Raw genomic sequence first — 15,192 nt, forward strand, 5'->3', positions numbered from 1 at the left:
TGTATTTTTTGGGCTTTGAATTTATAATATAAAGGCTTCCCTGTTGAAGACTAGGCTTGGAGATGTAGGCTTTGAAATAGCCGAACTCTGTTATCAATCTCTTGCATCACATTTCTTCTCATGGTTTTCTGTTCTAATTTGCTGCAATATTATTATTCAGTTCTTCATGCTTATGTATTTAATGGTGTTTTTAAATCATGCATTAACACTTTCTAGCAGCGAATAAATCACAATTTCAATTAAAGATATTTTTGGGGATCAATGGGATAGGGATAGTTCTTGCACTTTAGATTCTCATGAAGATCTTGAGTATTGGCATAACCGATTACATGAAGTCTCCTTGCTGTGCTGTAATATGTAGACAAAATCGCTTTGATCCATATCTAGTGAGGTATGAAATTTACCTATTATGATAGGTTAGAAGATGTTAATTTGTTTTTGGATAAGTTTGAAAGGGATGTGCCAGAAGAGAATCAGTTCCAAGTGCTAGATCTGGCACTGTGAGCTACGCCTGCTCGTTGGTGGGGTATGCCTAAGGACAACTTCACCGATTGGAAAGAATACCATAGGATGATGAATATGAGGTTTGGGTATGCCAATACCCGTATGACAAAGAAATACATAGGGAAGGATGATCCGCACAAACATTTGGTGCGATGGACTAAAGCATGGGGAGAGAAACCGCAACCAGAATGGGTTCACACCTTTTGTCACACTTTGGATACCATCCCAATGAACTGGTACTTGGATATTGAGCTGTGACATGGGATGGATGAATGGGATATCCCGAAGGAAATCTTCTTGTTAAATTTCAACTTTGAAGATGAATTTAAATGTATTGATGAGGCGCTACAAAAAATCAAAGCATCAATCTTCAAAATACCTGAGGAACTGGTAGAATGGGTTCAGCCAGATTGGAATACACAGCTACGCCATGCACTAGAATGTTATAATGTGACTATAGAAGACAACGAAGATGACCCCATAAACATTAATATTCCCAATTATGAAGGACAACACGAGGTTGAGGGACCTAAGAGAGCAATCCATGACATATCAGAGCCTTTAAAGACTAAGTAGGTAAATATTGGATTGGGTGTGCAACTAAAGTTTGCTAAGATAGGTGACTATTAGGATGAAGATACCACTCATAAGGTCACAGAGCTACTGCACGAGTATCAAGACTTGTTTCCCACCAAGTTCTATGATCTAAAGGGGATAGTAGGGGATTTGGGCATCATGAAGATTACCTTGAATCCAGATGTGAAGCCTATAAAGCAGTGCCCCTACCGATTAAATCCAAAATATAAGGAAAAGGTGCTAAGGAGTTGGATAAGATGCTAGAAGATGGGATCATTGAACCTATGGAGGAATCTGACTGGGTAAGTCCCATGGTAGTCCAAGAAAAGAAGAAACAGGATGAAATTCAGATATGCATAGACCTGAGGAAGTTGAATGACGCGTGCATCCATGAACCATTCCCTATGCCATTTACAGACGAGGTGCTGGAGAATGTTGGCAGGCAGGAAGCCTACTCGTTCACGGATGGGTTCTTGGGGTACCATCATATCAAGATCGCGCTAGAGGATTAAGGTAAGACCACCTTCGTGACGGAATGGGGTTGTTTTCAAAATATGGTAATGCGTTTTGGGCTGAAGAAGGTGCCTACAATCTTTTCAAGAGTGGTAATTATGACTTTTAAGGAATTTATCCATAATTTTTTAGAGGTCTAATTTGATGATTGGAACATGTTTGGGTTGGTCAAGCGCCATGTTGCTAGTTTGCGCTTCATGCTAGATACTGTAGAAGACATCAGATCACCCTTAACTTGAAAAAGTGCATCTTCTACATACCGTATGGAATATTACTGGGTCATGTGTTTTGCAAGCAGGGATTGATGGTAGACCCTACCAAGGTAGCTGTCATTGTTAATTAGGAGACCCCGAAGAACGTAAAATAGTTGCGTGCAATGTTGGTCCGTATTGGATATTATAGAGAGTTTATCAAGGCATATGCGCAAATAACTGCGCCAATGGAAAGACTGTTGAAGAAGGATGCAAAATTCTACTAGGATGAAGATTGCTAGAGCAGTTTAGACATTTTGAAGTAGAAAATGGTCACTGTGCCCATTCTGGTGTTCCCGGATTAGAAAAAGGAGTTTCATGTTCATGTGGACACATCCTGTATTGCGCTAGGTTTGGTGTTGACCCAACTAGGTGAAGGAGACATTGATCATCCTATAGCATTTGCGAGTAGGAAATTATCAAAGGCAGAGAAGAACTACTCGACTACAAAGCATAAAGGACTAGAAATGGTGTACATGCTATAGAAATTCTGACACTATTTGTTAGGCGCACATTTCAAAATGTATACAGACCATTCTTCTCTAAACTACCTGGTTAATAAGCCTGTGTTGGGGGGGAAGATTTGTGGTGGTTGTTGCTATTCAAGGAATATATTTTTGAGGTGATTGTGAAGTCCAGACGCCTGAATGCTGGTTTTGATCACCTATCCAGGATTGAGATTGGTGATGATCCTACAAGTATGGAAGAAGGGTTATCTGATGTGCAACTCTTTGTTGTTCATGTCGCAAACGATCACTTCACAGATATAATTTTGTTTTTGTCTACTAGAACAACCCCAGAAGGATATTCGACCCAATAGAAGAAAGAATTGGTGGTCTGAGTAGCTGACTTCTTTGTGATCACTAGACAGTTGTAAAAAATGGGCTCTGATGAGATACTGAGTAGATATGTCTCGGAGTATGAATGGCCAAACATTCTTGCAGAAGTGCATGGAGGAGTAGTGGGAGGGCATTATGTAGGAAGAGCGACTGCGTAGAAGATCCCGCACACAAGGCTTTGGTGGCCAATAGTGCATAAGGACTTGAAGATATATTCAAGGGCATGCGATGCTTGTCAGAGGATGCGGAAACCATCACGAAGGGATGAGTTTCCATTAAATCCGCAAATAACCTTGCAAGTGTTTGATAAAAGGGTGATAGAATTTATGGGTCCAATTCAACCACTAGGGAAAACGACCAGGGCACGATACATTATTACAACAACTGAATACTTGACATAGTGGGTGGAGGCACAATCGGCAAAGAACTGTAGTGCAACTACCGCTACAAATTTCATCTTTGAGTTTATTTTATCCCGATTTGGTAGCCCTAAATTTTAATGAGTGATAGGGGCACACACTTCTTAAACGAAACAATTACTGCGGTGCTTGAGAAATTCCAAGTATATCATCAGAAGAGTACGCCATATCACCCTCAAGCTAATGGTTTGGTATAAGTATTCAAAAAAATAATAGAGAGCGCCTTGAGAAAGGTGTGCAACGCAAAGCATAATGACTGGGATGTGCACATACTAGAAGTCATTTCGGCATATAGGACCACTTGTAAAAAGTTGACAGGCCAAACCCCTTTCCAACTGATATATGGGGAGGAGGCTATAATGCCCACATAATACATTGTGCCAAGTCTGTGAATTGTGGCATTGACATATATGGCTGATCGCGATACTATCGAGGAGCATCTCACGCAACTGGTAGAATTGGAAGAAGATTGTTTCCTAGCAGGGTTTCATCAACAGGTGCAAAAGGATCACAAAAAGGCATGGCATGATCGCCATATAAAACATTGCACCTTCCAAATTAATGATCTGGTATTTTTATATGACAGTAAATTTACAAAATTCCCTGGGAAGTTTCAAATGCATTGGATGGGACCCTATGTTGTGAAGGAAATTACTGATGGTGGCGTAGTTCAACTCACGAAGCTGAATGGGGAATTATTTCAAGGAAAATTTAATGGCAGTCGATTGAAGATGTACAGGGGTGATCTTGCCCCTACACAATGAATATATGATGGCGGGGTAGTCTTAGTATTCTAGGCAGCTACAAGGAAATATGGGACTATAAACTACACTACCCAAAAATGGGAGGACCAAAGTAAGGGGGCTACACGATGGAGGGAAGTAAGGTACAGGGGGGAGCTGTACCGAACGAGCTGCACCACAAGGCTTGGTGCTATGCAGCCTGGTCAAAAAGTGATCGTTGGAAGAACTGTAGATGATTGGATGGAAGAACTTCCATTGGAAGGAGTGGGGAAGATGCAATTATGGAGCATATATTTGGAAATCTGTTGCCAAAGATGCATTAATGATAGGAAATTAGAGGGAATAGTTGGATTTGAATTCAAATTCAGCTATAAATATAGCAAGCTGCCCTGCATTAGAACACTTTGATTCCTAAGAATTTGTATTGATATTTTCTACCTTGCTTTATGCCAAGTGCTCAATGTATGTCTGGGCCAGTTTGGGAGGAAATTCTTTCACATCCAGAGTTCTCCAACTTGCCTGATTGGCATCGTAAGATAATCTTTGACAATATAACTGCAACTCCCCATGAGGCAAAAGAAATGCCATCTGTCCCTATGGGATTTTCGACTATGGCACCTAGGTCTCCTAGACCTAAGGATTCTGCTTCCAAGGTGATAGATAAGAAGTAGAAGAAACTGTAGTAGATCCCGGTGAGGAAGTCACCGCAGAAAAATCCCATGGAATTGCGCCAAAAGGTGAAGATGGATTGATCTCAGCAGCCGACTAAGCCAATGGATTTGGAGGAGGAAGAAATATGCAGAGGCATAGAGGATATCGATGTCGAGGAGGATGAACTGATGACTCGGCTAGCGAAGTATATCCCACTGTGCAAGGCCACAGCTAAAGTGCTTAAATATCCAGACAATGAAAAATTCATGATGACTACACCACTATTGCCGGAGAAGGTTGTGTTTGAGGGAATGTTGTTGGCCTGCATATCGAACCTAAAAATGGAGGATTGGGACTTAAGGGATCACGAGAATTTCCCTCAGTTGGTGCCAACCAAATACCTGTCTAAGGTCTATTATGAAGAATCAAAGGTTACACGGTTGGAGCCGATGAAGTGGGTAGCTGGTGTTTGGGCTGTGGTTCTCTTGAACATGCTTTGGGTACCGCATTTTAGTCGCACCACCATAAACACCATTTGTGTGCGTTAATTTCTCACATTAGTGCATGGTGGGTGTCTCTGGCTAGGAGAACTCATCCCGATCATAGACATGCTGGTCCACTAGATCACCTTGTTTCCCTATCAAGGAGTGGATCCAGTAGAAGTGTTTGGGGGAAAAACGCAGGAGAAGAAACTCACAGACCAGATGAAGAGTGAGTTTTGCCTAATAAAGAAGTCACGTGGATACTCTATCCGCTCTATCTCAGATCTCGTGGTGTAGTTTTTCGCGTAGATATTGGCGGGCAAGATCATGCATGAGTGCCGTGCAGAAGAAGTTCTGGCACCAATCATCTATTTTGCTGCACAGTGCGCCTAATGAGTCCAATATAACTGGGCTCAATACTTATGAAAGGAATTCTTGGAGAACTGCAAGGAGGCTTAGGATTAGGGCAAGGCATTTCATTATGCCTAGTTTCTATTGCTGATAACTCTGGTGGCATGGAAGACTTTGGAAGACAGTCAGTTTCCTCCCCATGAGTCGGACCTTTCAGAGGTAGCGAAGTTCGCTTTGATCTGGGCTATAAAGGACCCCGCGTATGTCGCTGAGGCGAAGATATTCTAGGTCCTATTTGAGATGGATTTGTGGACAGTGATTAGCCAGAGGCCAAGGCTGTCACCTACACTGTATGCCTAGTACGAACCCATAGTTGATTTAAAGGCAGATTTCTACAATCTGCATGTTTGCATAAGGAGGGATCCTCGAAAGACATGGCACAAGTTTCCATACTTGGTGGCCAAGGAAGACATAGCTGGGATTATGAGAAAGTGGCCAAGTGAATGTCTTACCCCATTAGATGCTAGTGCAGGTACAAGTTAGGTTGCAGAGGATACCACCACACAAACGACGAAAATAGAGAAAAAGAAGGAAGCATAGTAGGCTTCCATTTGGGAGAAATCTGCGCAGAGGAAAGAAGCTGTTGCCAGAGAAAAGGAAGCAACAGAAAAAGAGAAAAACCACAACGTCGCAGACCACCATCAATGTTGAAGAGTTAGACACATAGAAAATACTAGAGCAGGAAGAGATGAAGGAAGAAGAAGAAGGGGGTGCGAAGCACGAATCACCTTTCGTGGTAAAGGAAGAAAAATACATCCATAGGGCTGCACAAGAAACACAATTCTGATTGATCAGCCGATGCGATCCCTTTAGTCCTTACTGAAGGGGAATTGGATGAGATCGATGACATGGTCTGGGACACAACACTAACCTTTGGGGCCATTTCGAAGAACAATACCATCAGGTGTTGGGAAAGGTTCAGCAGGGTCTACGTGAGTTGCAAATCCATACAGGTAGGTTACATGCGAGTGTGGGATAGGTGAGTGGGGTGAAAGCAAGCATAAATTAAGTGAGCGTGTCAGTTATGGATACGGACAAAAATTTGGATCCCCATGTAGTTTAGTTACCAAATGGAGCCCTACGTGCTGAGACAGAAGAAGCAACGACCCAACTACAACAGATGAAGAATCTAGGCTTAAACATTGCGACACTTCCTATCCAGACCCTGCATGAGCTACACCAGGGGGTATGCAATGAATTACAGATTAGGGAGCAGCACACACTATTGGTAATCACTGAAGTAAAAATGAACAACTAGCATATTTTTGAAGAGAAGGCGTAGGAGCTGAAGGAGAAAGAGGAAATCACAACGCGGACCCAACAATTAGAGGCAGCCATTGCACAGGCTTGCAGTGAGCTTCCAGAGCTCAATATTTTTGCCAAAGCAGATTCTGCGGAGAATATCCAAAAACTTTCTTCTGCAGTAAAGGAGTCTAAGGACGAATATGGTCGCGTTTGGTTTGAGCTTTTGTTACAGATATCAGAACTGCAATTGAAGCTGTAGCCCACGACTCCTTCATAGGTTTGAGAGTAGCGTGGAGCTGCTATTAAAGAGGGCATGATGACTTTGGAAGAAGCAACTAAGGGCTGTAATGAGATATTTGAGCAAGCCATGGAGTTACGAACCTCACTACAGGAGGACCCGACTCTACAGAAGATTGGGACGAACATCAGGGAAAAGCAGATGCAGTTCGATGAAATCAGATTGACTGTGTGAACATTGGCACCAATACAATAGTTCACGCAGATGCCGGAAGGAAATCTAATACAAAATGAAATTGATGAGTTGTGCTGTTAGGAAGAAATTCTTGTTGCCTGAAGAAAGCCATGGACCAATGAGGCCAACTAGTTGACTCTATCAGTACAGAGTAAGTTTAAGGGGATGTAGTAGACTCAAAGGACCATGGGCCTTGCAGTTGAAGGGCCAACTACTGGAAAGTTGGTCGAGGAAATGTAGTAGGCTGCTACACAGGGAACAACCAACCTACAAGTTTTGAAGTTGGAGTTCCGTGAATTACAAGCAAAGATCAAAGCACCTGCAGAGTGACTCGAGGACGCGTCATGAAATTGTGTTGGGGGCTTGTTGGGATATGGTCCGCTAGGGTCAAATTTTGGCAGTAAAGTCTCCACGTTTTGAGGAAATGGAGTGTGAAGCTCATAATAGTCAAAGGGGGTTTAGTCCCTTAGGTGGTTAGAAGATAGGGATTTTTGTGACCCACCCATGGTCCATAGACCATGGTATTGTGAAAGAGAAGGCTATATATGGAAGAGTCATAACTACTCTAGGAAAAAAGTCATAACTAGAAGATCATTGTATGGGAAAGTGCGTGAAGGCAGGAAAGTCTATTTCCTATACTTAGACGAAGGGGAAGGCTCCTGCAGCTGAGTGTGCAAAGACCTTGGTAAGTCCGCAGGCTGAGTGCGGGGGCCCCTGTCACTGAGTGCGCAAGGAAGAAGAGTCTGTAACTGAAAATAATACATCTAACAAAGGTAGTTTTGAGCCATGATTAGTGTATCTATGCATCTATAATTACCTCTTTCGTTTCTATATTTTTGCTCTGTATCTAAATTTATATGAATGAATGCTTAATGAATGAGAGAAATTAGTAGATCATCTTAATTTATTGATGTTCTGAATGTTTGAAGGCTTTCGCGAAGGTATAGAATTTGTTTATATGAATTACTACAAATATCTGTTTTGGAAGGATTAGGGTTCATGAAGATAGAAATAAGCCCTAGAAGCCACAGGAAACCATCACACTGACCTATGGATGCAGAAACATGGTTTTTTCATCCCCCAATATTGCTTCAGGTGAGACTGCAGCCTGCGCTATGCGGGTTGTTGCTGAAAGGGCCAGTAGTTTAGGGTTTTTTTGGTTGGTACAACTAATTTTGAACCTGGGTAAAGACCCATCAAGCCAACATGGGCAGTGACCTGGGCTCTAGGCATGAAAAAGTGGCACAAGTCTCAAAGTCACAGGCATAGGTCTAAGGAGAAAAGTCCTCAGACACATGCATACCCATGTTATGGGAGCGTCTGGAGTCTCTTGGAGGCATGATTGTCCATATCAAGGGAGTGTATAGGGGTTTAGTGGTCTAAAAACTAAGAAGGACCCAGGGGATGGTTACCTGAGTGGTTGGGATGGCCCCTAAATTTATGTTGCTAATGTGGAAGGTGTATATGGTGTGTTTCCATCGATTCCACTTCCTTAAATGACACATAGGGAGTTGAATCATATCATAGTAACTTGTTGTCACATGTTTACCCCAGGTTGCTGGTTACTTGGGTAGATGTGGGAGGAGGGTGATATAGTGTGGTGTCAGAGCATGGTTCACCCCTCGAATAGGATGGTTTGTGTTGGTCATGCATTCATGTTAGTTGCATATGTGTTTTTTGTTGTTGTAAGATCATGTTCTTGTTGCATTTGTATGGTATGGGTTATGGTCGTAGTGAGGTCTCAATGGGAAGTTTATGGTGTTGTTGTGGAGTTTGTCGTCATGAGTGTATGGTTGATTATGCATTGTTTATGTACATTTGTATTCACATGTGGTCAGGTGTACAATGATGTGGTGGTTTTTTTCATGCATGAGGTCATGGTATGTGTATTTGATATGGTCATGCATTGATGACTGGACTCTAGCTACAATGATGGTTACATGCCTATATGCTTATGTATTATATGTATATATGCTATCATGATGATGTTATACATGTACTACGCTGATTGGTTGATCTTGCAGATGAGGTATCCTCCCTGAATTATTCTAAGGTACGCTGGTTTATTGTGATTTGGTTTAGATGACATGATATACCTTGCATGAAGAATATCGAAGATGACTAGGAAGATGGTAGACTACAGTTCCCAAGATTGTCCCTATCGATTTGATGGGCAATGTGGTGTTGGGCACTCTTTTGATTTGGAAGGCACACTGAGAAGCTTAAAATCAGAAATAAGGAGTTATAAGGAAGACAATGACATAATCATACAGGCACAGGAGAAACAAGTAGAGGTAATTGTAGTGATACTTCAGAGTTTGTCAAAATTAAAGTGACAGGGACCCCTTTGGATAAACCATGTGTAGGAGGACAAAACTAATGGGGCATATGGAAATAGGTCTCCTAGTGAGTGCAAGTCAAATAAATATGATACAATCAGAGATGGTAGGTCGTTAGGTACTATGAATAGGAGAGGTGGTGGACGCAAGTACTATTCTAGTTCTGGTTCTGATAGGCATTATGATCGACATCGTTATCACCCTTACAGGAGGAGTGACAATGGATATTTTCCAAACGAATCAAAGAAAGAAGATCCATCTAATTTTTATGGAGAGATGAAGAAATCACAGGATGCAAAGGCATGGTTTCTTGGTATGAGGAAGTTCTTCAAGTTGCATGATTACTCAGAGAACATGAAAGCCATAACAACTACATCTAGTCTCAATGGTAAAGTAGATGTTTGGTGGGAAGAAGTGAAGAATGTCAGAGGTATTCATGAGGAGGACTTGACTTGGAATGAGTTCAAGAGACTATTCAAGAAGAAGTACCTACTGGAGAGATACTTTGGTGAAAGGGAAAAAGTATTCTATGAGCTAAAGATGGGATTAATGACATATGAAGAGTAAACTAGAAAATTCTTGGAGCTACTGAGGTATGTGCCTTACCTCAAGGAGGAGAAGGCAAAGATTCAAATATTCACTAGTGGATTACTGATTGCATTCAAAGACAAGATTGAGTTCGATGATACTAGATCGTTGGAGGAGGCCATCCGAAAGCTAAATCATTTCTATGAGAAATCGAAGAACATATATGAGACTAAGCTAGATTGGAAAGGTAATGCAAAATACAAAGGAAAATGGCACAAGAAGCGAGAAATGCATTATGGTACAGGTAATAATGAGAATGCAACGCTGTCTAAGAAGTTCAATGCATCTGATAGAGGATAGGGACTTTGATCTGAGGAGAAGAATAAGGAGCTCGTGCAGTGTTGGAATTGTGGAGGAGAGCATCATAGGAGAGATTTTCCACAACATCAGGTGGCATAACATAGATATATAGTTATAAGGAGGCATAGACAATGGGAGATGTTTGGCAAATTATTCCTAGGAGCTATGCAACGCTGGATAAAAGACAGGCAAACCATCAGGAATCTATCATTGAGATGGATGGTAATATTTTTAATCAAGTTGTTTCTATTTTGATTGACCCTAGATCTAATTATAGTTATGTTAATCTTGACCTCGTGGATAAGTGTGGTTTGAATAAAGAAGTAAATGCAGAGTCTTTGTTAGTGCAGTTGGCTACAAGTACAAAGAAGAAATTTCATCATTGGGTAAGAGCTTGTACATTTGATTTGAATGGTATGCCTACCTTAGCACATTTGAATGTATTACCAATCGGATCATACAATATGTTGTTGGGCATGGATTGGTTTTACCTTCATAGAACCAAGGTGGATTGTTATGACAAATCCATTGAGTGCTTGGATGACAATGGAGAACAAAGAGTCTTGCGAGGTAAGAAGAATGCAACATCAGTTAGAATGGTGACAACTATGTAGCATAAACGTAGCCACAGGAAAGGGTGTGTGTTATTTGTAGTGCACATTTCTAGTGACAAAGGTAAGGAAGTTGAGGATGCAGATGTTTTGAGAAGGTACCGAGTTCTACATCAGTTTTAGGATGTATTTCCTAAATATATTTCATAGTTTCCACTTTAGAGGGAAGTATACTTTTCTATTGAGTTGGTGCCAAGAGTAGCTCTGACATCAAAGACACCTTATAGGATGAGCACTCCAGAATTGGTAGAGTTGAAGATGTGGTTGAAGGAAATTTTGGGCAAGGGATATATTAGGCCAAGTGTATTACCATGGGGCACACTGGTATTGTTTTTGAAGAAGAAGGATGGTACTCTTAGGCTATGCATTGACTACAAGAAGTTAAACAAAGTGACCATCAAGAATAGGTATGTATTATCGAGGATTCAGGACTTATTTGATCAGTTGAAGGGAGAAGTAGTGTTCTTGAAGATTGATCTGAGATACAGATATCATTAGGTACACATTAAAGAATAGGACATCTACAAGACAACTTTCAGACCAGGTATGGGCATTATGAGTTTGTTGTAGTTCCATTTGGTTTAACTAATGCTCCAGCTACCTTTCTGTGCTTGATGAATAGTGTGTTGCATCCATATTTGGACAAGTTTGTTATTGTGTTCATTGATGATATATTGGTATATTAAAAAAATAAAGAAGAGAATGTTGAGAATTTAGCTAGAGTGTTGAGATTTTTGAGAGAGCATTAGTTGTATGCTAAGATCAACAAGTGCAGTTTCTTTTAGACTGAGATACACTTCTTGGGACTTGTGTTTTCCAAGGATGGCATAGTAGTGGACCCAAAAAAGGTAAGAGATATCATGGAGTGGGCAGTTCCCAGGAATGTGGACGAGGTGAGATATTTCATGGGGTTAGTAGGTTATTATAGTAGGTTTATCAGGAACTTCTCACATATTTCTTATCCTATCACATCATTGAAAGGGAAAGGTAAGAAGTTTGAATGGACAGAGGAGTGTGCGGCTATTTTTGAGTGTTAAAGATTGCAGATCTGAACAAAGAGTTTGTAGTATGTACATATGATTTTAAGAGAGGACTTGGTGGAGTCCTTATGCAGGATGGATAGGAGGTATGTTATGAGTCACAAAAACTGAATGAGCATGAGAATAACTACCTGACACATGACCTTGAGTTTCCAGAGATCATACATGCTTTGAAAATGTGGAGGCACTATCTTCTTGGCAGGAGGTTTGTATTGATGAGTGATCACAGTGGGTTGTAGTATCTATTTGACCAATCGAATCTAAATGGAAGGTAGGCTCGGTGGTTGGCCATGATTAGTGAGTTTGACTCTGAGATTAGGTATATAAAATATAAAGAGAACATGGTGACATATGCTCTTAGCGGCAGGTCAGTAGGATGACAGGTATATGGAGGTTATGCACAGGTTGCAAGAAAGTACAGGTACATGTACATGTAGTGGTACAGGTACATGTATAGGTACATGTAGTGGTACAATAATATGTACAGATGCATGTGCACAGAATGTGGACTACCGTCTCACGACAGATGGATTGGTTAGGTTTAGAGACAAGATATATGTGCCAAATAATAGTGAGCTCAAGAAGGTGATCTTGAGGGAGTTCCATGCGAAACCATATTCAGGTCACCCAGGTCATTAGAAGATGCTGACATCAGTGAAGAAAATCTATTATTTGCAGAATTTGAAGAGAGACATAGCAGAGTGTGTGGCTAGGTACTTGGATTGTCAGTAGGTGAAGGCAGATTGTAAGCATCTAGGTGGACTGCTACAACTGATTCCAATTCTAGAGTGGAAATGGGAGGTCATTTCCATGGACTTTATCACAGGTTTTCTGAGGAAAGTGAGACAACATGATTCCATCATGGTAGTGGTGGACAGGATAACAAAGGTAGTGCACTTCATTCCAGTGAAGTCTACATTCTCATCGAGTGATTTAGCACATGTTTTCATTAAGGATGTGGTTAGATTGAATGGAGTTCCTAAGAATATTGTGTCAGATAGGGATGCGATGTTCACTTCCAAGTTTTGGAAGGAGTTATTTTTCAGGTTTGGGAACATAGTTTTCCTTCTGTACAACTTATCATCCACAGATAGATGGACAGACAGAGAGGGTCAATAGGATATTGGAGGACATGTTGAGGATGTATGTGATGCATCAACAATGAAAGTGGGAAGAGTACCTTCCACTGGTAGAGTTTATTTATAACAATGGGTGTCGTGAATCCTTGAGGATGAGTCTTTTATATGCATTGTATGGGTGGAATTGTAACACTCCCCTCAGTTGGAGTGATCCAGTTAACAGGGTGTTGATTGGACCAGACATGTTGGAAGACATGGAACAAGAAATTTAGGTAATTAGGAAGAATTTGAAAGAAACAAAAGATATACAGAAGATCTCCTTGCGAATTGGATCATGTGCCAAGCTAGCACCCAGTTTTGTGGACCTTTCAGGATTATTGAGAGGATTGGGCCAGTAACCTATCGACCTGCACTGCCTTTGAAAATCAAATTCCATGATGTTTCCCATGTGTCATTGCTTAAGAAGTATGTTAAATATGTTGATCATGTGATTGACTGGTCTGTATTGCATGTCGATGGTGCTGGACCCACCAACATGTCAACGAATCTCCCAGGTAATAAGTCCCAATTAGACCTCAGACTGTTTGGTGTAGGAGTCCTAGAATTGGGTTGTACAGTAATGCCTTGACCACAATTTTGCACAGAGGCAAGTAAGATGTCCCTGTTGGTAGCAAGGGTGTGACAATTGTGGCGAGTCAAGGAAGGTGCATGAGAGGTTCTAAAACATGGGGAGTGAGGTGAGTGCACCCCTTGGAAACCTTTAATAGTACTTGACTTGGAAGGGAACACATGAGAACAGATGCATCACCAGTTGGAAAGAAGATAGCGAGCAATCCAAAGTGATGTTTAAACCAACAACACATCTGCAACAAGATTCATACAATTGCATACAAATTAGTTCATACACAAATGTGTAAGTTAAATAACATGCATTGCTACAGAAACTAGAATAATCCAACTACAATAAAAACATATGCATGAAAACATCCTCGCTCTATTATATTAAGAAGTGTAAGTTCTAGTGATATAATACATCCATGTCCAACCACTAGTTCCAATAGTGGAACGTTATAGCCACAACCGCCTCCTCCTCTAAGGAGATATATTAGCTCTGCGTAGTGGAGAAGCCAAGGCATGTTACAATACCGTCCAAGCTTTCTCTAAGATAGTCCTAGTGAAGCTTGTCTAACTAAAAGACTTTACAAAGTGTTATGAGTGACTATATATAACAAAGGGTGGGGTGGCCCTTGATATTCCCCTTTGTGACAGTTCATCTACCCTCATGACTCTTCATCTACTCTATGACTATTACATCCAACTATCAACACTTGAACTTCCACTTGACAAGACGTTACATTACAATGCACATGTGCCCATGTGAGACAAAATGGATTGAGGAAGCCATGCAAGACATCATTGACACTCGAACCGTTGTGGTGAGACCAACTCTTTGACATGCTTGTGATGGTTGAAGGTGATGAGCTAATTCCAAGCTTGGTTGTCCATGATGGTGTCTATGTGCTAAATGGTGACATCTTGCTGAAGAAAACTCTTTCCTACATTGCATCTCGGTGCACTGATATGGCGCCTTTGTCTAACTTGTTTGATAGCATGCGCATGGTCGTCCTGGTGCGACCAAATCAGAAACATGTTGATGCATAGTGTCTACGCTACTCTCCAAGCATGTGTTGGTGGCCATGTGTATCAACTTATCGAGGTACATGTTCAACTTCAGTTGAACTTACTTCTTTTCTTCACCTTGGTGAGTGTGCCGAATGGGTGGGATCGCATGCGTGCACACAATGACATGCATGCTGCTACATTCCATTGCATGAGATCAACAACACTGCTCACCTAGTCTGCTATGTGCCAGTTGCTGGGATGGATTTATAAATTGTACAGGTGCAGTTTCATCTATGAGTGCATGTTGCACCCCTTGATGTACCCATTCCTGCTGCAACTCATTCTCTCGTCTATGCAACTCCTATTCTTCCTTGAGTTTCTACTTTAGCACATGAAATTCCTTCTCTGTTCCGTTATCTACCTTCGCACAATCTTCATGTCACGCCGTCACCTCATAACATGAGTCTCCAAAGTTTCTTTCATCACAAGTGGATCTACTTGAGCTT

This window comes from Pinus tabuliformis, chromosome 9 (genome assembly GCF_031772625.1).
Source record: "Pinus tabuliformis cultivar Carrire ecotype Pingquan chromosome 9, CPIR1, whole genome shotgun sequence".
Lineage (NCBI taxonomy): Eukaryota > Viridiplantae > Streptophyta > Pinopsida > Pinales > Pinaceae > Pinus > Pinus tabuliformis.